At 40.1% G+C, this 6611-nt stretch overlaps 1 pseudogene; it reads right to left on the reverse strand.

Moving 5' to 3' along the window:
- Positions 1-1731: 1731 nt before the first annotated feature.
- On the reverse strand, positions 1732-5408 carry LOC127489580 (serine/arginine-rich splicing factor 10 pseudogene; annotated as a pseudogene).
- Positions 5409-6611: the final 1203 nt, after the last annotated feature.

The raw sequence follows: 6611 nt of genomic DNA on the forward strand, positions 1-6611 counted from the left end.
ACAAGACCTAAAAGTTCACCATGAACCTACTGTGTTTGAACAGTCAGTGTTATACTGTGGCTGCTTCATTTTTGTATTAATCTATCTTTTTTTTAACTTTTATTTAACGAATATAAATTTCCAAAGTACGGATTATGGATTACAATGGCTTCCCCCCCATAATGTCCCTCCCACCCGTAACCCTCCCCTTTCCCACTCCCTCTCCCCTTCCATTCACATGAGGATTCATTTTCATTTCTCTTTATATACAGAAGATCAGTTTAGCATGCATTAAGTAAAGATTTCAACAGTTTGCCCCCACACAGAAACATAAAGTGAAAAATAATAGATGATTTTTTAAATGATGATGAAATCAGATCAGACCTATTGTCATGTTTAATCCCATAAATAAAGGGGAGAGTGATCCAACATGGGAAGCGAGATACTCAGCAGACTCATAGAATGGCAGATGTCCTAAACAGCACTTTGGCCTCAGAATCAGCCCTTAAGGCATTCCGATCGGGCTGAAAAGCCCATGAGAGTATTTCAGGCATGGAAAGCCAAGACACTCTGGAAAAAAAAAAAAAACCTAAATGAAAGATCTCTGTGAGTGAGATCCCAGTGGAAAGAACAGGTCTTCAAAGAAGGAGGTACCTTTCTCTGAAGGGAGGAGAGAACCTCCACTTTGACTATGCCCTTGTCTAAACAAGAAAAGAGTCAGAGAACTCAAGGGGCTTCCATAGCCTTGGAAACTCATGACTGGTGCATAGGGAGATTACTGATGCCATAAACAGGAGTGTCAATTTGTAAAGTCAACAACAGGAGTCACTGTGCACTTACTCCTCATGTAGGATCTCTGTCCTTAATGTGCTGTACACTGAGGCTTAATGCTATAACAAGTACTCAAACAGTATATTTCGCTTTGTGTTTCTATGGGTGTGCAAACTGTTGAAATCTTTACTTAATGTATACTAAACTGATCTTCTGTAAAAAAAAAAAGAAGAAGAAATTAATCTATCTTATTAGCAAGTTACAGCTCTAGGTTTCCAGTTCTATGAAATATGGAGATGAAATTTCATTTTTAGTAAGACAATGTTGCAAATTCTAGTCAATCAACATCTTTTCAATGAATACTTCAAGCATAATGAGAATCTTTGAGAAAATTGCAGATCCCACAGATTTGTTTTTATTTTTTTTTTAATTTTTTGACAGGCAGAGTGGACAGTGAGAGAGAGAGACAGAGAGAAAGGTCTTCCTTTTGCCGTTGGTTCACCCTCCAATGGCCACCATGGCCAGCGCACTGCAGCTGGTGCACCGCGCCGATCCGATGGCAGGAGCCAGGTGCTTCCTCCTGGTCTCCCGTGGGGTGCAGGGCCCAAGGACTTGGGCCATCCTCCACTGCACTCCCTGGCCACAGCAGAGAGCTGGCCTGGAAGAGGGGCAACCGGGACAGAATCCGGCACCTCGACCAGGACTAGAACCCGGTGTGCCGGCGCCGCAAAATGGAGGATTAGCCTAGTGAGCCGTGGCACCGGCCGACCCCACAAATTTGTACCTGCCCATGACATTAAGTAAATTGGACTCTTCAGAGTGGCTTCTAAATAACATGTCATTTTAATTATAACTGGATACATGGAAGGCTAACAAGTATTTCTAAAGTATCATTACAACATTGTACTTCTGATAATTTAAGTAAACCACACTATGAGTAAAATAATGATATATGCCTAAAGATTATCATGGTTTATGTTATCAGTAGCCACTGGACTTAGGACTAGTCTAAGATCTTGATCTAAATTTTGACCTAGACCTAGACTGTGATCTTGACTGAACTTTGGATTTAGGTAGTCCTTTTCTCCCTGGTTCCTTTTCATCACTTGAGCCAGACTTATAATGTGTTTTGGAACCTGTTTTAGGGGTGCCTTTAATTTTTTTGTGAGATGCAGATCTAGAATGTGATTTAGTCTCCAATTATTTATTGGGCTGGGATATCACGATCTTTGGTGTTTGAATCTAACAATGTTGGAACGGCTTCTGCTACCGTGAAGTCTTCTAATCAGTCTACTGTTTCTAGGGCTATAAGATTTATACTTGTAATTAAAAGACTGACTTCTTGCTCTCCCTTCATAACATTAGATTCTAGAACATCAATATTTGTCAAATCATCATGACATAAAGAACTATACACATTCCTCCCTTCCTTGGCTTCCTTCTGATTTGGTGTCTTCTGATTGCCCTGTGCAAATTGTATTTTTGATGCCCACAAATCTATTTTCTGTCCAAGTTATGTAAAGCATTTTTGGAATCATGAGCATCCTCAAATTGAATGTAAGCAAATCCTCTTGGATGGTGAATGTAGAAATCAAGTGGAACATACACATGAACTTTAGGATCATAACAACAAAATTTTCACCATAAGTCTTCAGACCTGGTGTTGTCCACTACGTTCCTGACAGAGATGTGTTTGCAGGGCACAGGTAGTGGCGTGAATCTTGCTCAGGGTACTAATAGGCTCAGCAAACCACTTGCAGCCAAGTCTGACACAGACACACAACTTTTTTTTTAACATTTTTTTTAACATTTATTTATTTATTTGAGCTGGTGCCATGGCTCAGTTGGCTAATCCTCCACCTGTGGTGCCGGCACCCTGGGTTCTAGTCTCAGATGGGGCACCAGATTCTGTCCCGGTTGCTCCTCTTCCAGCCCAGCTCTCTGCTGTGGCCAGGGAAGGCAGTGGAGGATGGCCCAAGTGCTTGGGTCCTGCACCCACATGGGAGACCAGGAGGAAGCACCTGGCTCCTGGCTTCATATCAGTGCATCGCACCGGCCGTAGTGGCTACTTGAGGGGTGAACCAACAGAAGGAAGACCTTTCTCTCTGTCTCTCTCTCTCTCACTGTCTAACTCTGCCTGTAAAAAAAAACATGATAATCGGATTGATATACCTTCTTAAAAAAAGATTTATTTGTTTATTTGAAACTCAAAGTTACAGAGAGGGAGAGATGGGGGAGAGAGAGTGAGAGAGGAGAGGGAGAGGGAGAGAGAGAGGGAGAGAAAAAGCAAGAAAGAGAGAGAAAGAGGGAGATGGAGGGAGGGAGAGAGAGAGAGAGAGATCTTCCATCCACTGGTTCACTCTCCAGATTTCTTCAAAGGCCAGTGCTGGGCCATGCCAAAACCAAAGCCAGAAGCTTTATCCAAGTGAAGCAGCCAGAACAAGAGGTAATGCCCATGTGGGGTGCTGCCAATAAAAGTGGGTGACTTTACCCACTATGCCACAATGTTGACTCTGAGTCTGCTCTATTTCTGATCCAGCTCCCTGCTAATGCACCTAGAAAAGAAGCAGAAGGTTGTCAAAGTACTTGGGCCCCACCACCCATGCAAGTGATCTGGATGACACTCATGGCTCCTGACTTCTGCTGGGCCTAGTTCTGGTCATAGCCATTTGGGGTGTGACTCAGCAGATGGAAGACTTCTCCTCTGTGTCTTTTCCTCTCACTCTGTACTCTTTCAAATAAACAAAAATAAATCTTAAAAAAGTGAAAGGGACTTATTTAGCCTACACAGACATGTTAATGATTTTTCAAGTAGGAAACAATAGGTTTTAAAATATCAGCAAACACAGACTATGATTCATGTGACACGATGAATTACTTTTGTCCTACCCTGATATAAACACACATACTGGCCCCTGGTTTTGGCCTGGCCAAGTCCCAGCTGTTACAGCCATCTGGTGAGTGAACCAGTGGGTGAGACAAATCTCTCCCTCTCATTCTGCCACTGTGTCTTTCAAATAAACTTTTTAAAAAAGATTTGAACTTAGGGACTTTGAGATATTAATCAAAATGCTGAGTCAGATACTCCTCTCAATGTGTCTTCCGTGGGCCAGCTCCCCATGTGTGACTTTTTTTTTAACTCTCTTTCTATAGATGACTCACAAATTTATGTCTGTAGCCTCTGAATTAGAAACAATCTAGTGGACATTTCCATTTGGATGGAATTTAGCATGCTTATATCATATACTGGAAAGATCAGACTGCTGTTTCTCATAATTCTTGGTAGAAAAGGTTGGAAATTGAAAGCATGGGACACTTAAATTCAGGTTCTCTACCTAAGGTTGGTGCCTTTCTTCAGTGACTTAGGTTTGATTCACCAGCACCTCCTACAGACCCTGGTACCTGACCTGAGAGAATTTTCATTGATTCAGCTTTATTTGCATGTCATTGTTCTTTTAAGGTCAACAAGTCCTTTGGAAGGTGATTACCTTTATCCCACAAGTTCAAAGTACTGTAATTTATATTCATGATGAGAATATTTCCTAAAAGTGAGCAGGGATTCTTCTCAGAGAGCAATCATCACTGAAAGTCTGAATCTATGTAAATCCCCTTAGAGTCTTTAATCCATTGGAATTAATAATCACAGAGAACTCAAGGTAGCACATTAGATTTAAAGCAGTTCAATTCAAGCAAGTAAAGGAAACTTGGACTGAAAAGAGAAATCTTTGCGCCAACAGGTTGGGTTTTAAGATTGAAATTGACAATCTCTATAGGACATGCATTGCCATTTTCAGTTCTTTAGAATGATGCTTTTCTTTTAAGGTTTCCATTAATTAAAATATATAAAAGTAACATATGCTTATTGGAACTATGACAATACTACAAACCCCTAGAAGTGACTGTTATTAATAGCCCACAGTGCATTTCTTATGCTGCTACAGGCTCAAAAACTGGATACCAATAGGTTTCATACATGAATAGTGTTGAATTATCTATTTTCTTATTTATTTTATGTCTTCAGTAATAGAACTATAACAGGTTGAACTATGTGTTTGCTTATTTATTTATGTCTTCAGTAATGGAACTATGCAATGTATATTACTCTGCAACTTGCTTTTCTCACTTAATGCTATAATACGGACAGCTCCTCAGTCAGGTAACATAGCCTTCCATTTTGTAAATAACTTATAATATGAGCTACTCCTCAGGAAGTTCATTGAAATGCACACTATGAAAAAGTATGTGTAGATTTAAAAAATCTGCATCAAAATAAAATAGTAATTTGTCACAATCTGTTTGCCCAGGATCTAGTTTGGGGCACTAAGAAGGTTAAGACATCAATTTGAAAAAGCCCTTATCAGAGCAACAGGAATTCTGCAGGAGAAGAAAAATGAACACTACCTTGATGGTGCAGCATGGATGGGAAAATGGCAACCCCATGGATGCCTTGTGGCAATTGTATGTGGACAAGACCGCAAGGAAATCAGCAATTTATGAGGGGTAAATTTATTTAAGAAGGGCTGAGGTGATGTTAAAGATGAAGCCCACAGTGGCAGACCATCCACATCAATCTGCAAGGATAACATTAGGCTTGTTCATACCCTAATTGAAGAGGACTGATGAACAGCAACAGAAACAAGAGCCAACAGTACAGACATCTCCACTGTTCAGCTTACATAATTCTGACTAGAAAAACCAAAGACTAACATTCTTGTTCAGTGGGTGTGCAAAAACTGTTGTTCCCAGAACAGCTATAGAAATATTGTTTTCAATAGAAAGATTTTTAACTAAAAGCACCTCTTGCAAACACTGCAATAATATGAGGAGTTACACTAGGTAACTCATTAGGTCATTTCCCTATCAGAGTGAGAAAGGGACAAAAGCCCTTGAAGAGTGGACAAAGTGTTTGCTTCTCCCTGGAAGCTGTCTTAACCACACTTAGTTTTATGCCAAGAGAAGACTACACAGCATTGTAGGCCTTGCTCCTGATTGGTTGGTTATTCTAGTCTTCTAATTGTTACCCTCCCCCTCTGGTTGCTATTCTACCCTTCTGATTGCTTTTTATCCCTGCTTTGTGATTGGCTGTTAGTCTAATCCTCCCTGATTGGTTAAATCTAGGAATGGTTTTCAGAAAGCAACCAGAGAGAGCAACTGTATGTATAAAATGGCTAGCCCTCACAGGCTTAACTGAGAGATGCTCTCTTGGAACCCCACTCCTCACTGCTGCAACAAGGGGATTCTCACTTTCAATAAATTTTGCTTTGCTCACTGTCCCTGTCTGCATGGAAATTCTTCTTTAATGTGAGGTAAGAACTGAGATGGCTTTCATCATCCTGCAACAATACAAGATGAAACATGAATTTACCAGTATGATTCCTAAGTCAAAGCACAGTCAAGACAATGGCTACCAAGAGGTGGAAGTGGTCCAGTCAAAGTAGAAACAGAGAATGATCACATCTGAAAGCTCCAGCAGAAAAACACCTGGAAAAGCTTCACCAAGGAGTATCTCTGCACTACAGCAATGCATTGGTTCATTTATCTCATCAAAAAGGGGTAATTTTGTGAGAATTTCCATGGGGTATAGCTAGGCATCTATACCATAATTCTGTTTGGGCTCCCTATGACTTCTTTATGTTTTATAATCTTAAAACTTTTTTTTTAAAGACATGCAGTTTTCTTTAGTTACTAATGTAAAAATCCAGCAATACCATGTTTAAATTCCCAGAAACCTCAGTTCTTAGAGGTGAATTAAATGGCAAAGTATCTTGATTCACAAAAGTGTCTTGATCTTCACTGAAATGTGAAGAAGTAAACTTTTCAAATTTAAATTTAATTTTTCAATTCCATTTTTAATGAACATT

The sequence above is a fragment of the Oryctolagus cuniculus genome, chromosome 19, assembly GCF_964237555.1.
Source record: "Oryctolagus cuniculus chromosome 19, mOryCun1.1, whole genome shotgun sequence".
NCBI classification, from domain to species: Eukaryota; Metazoa; Chordata; class Mammalia; order Lagomorpha; family Leporidae; genus Oryctolagus; species Oryctolagus cuniculus.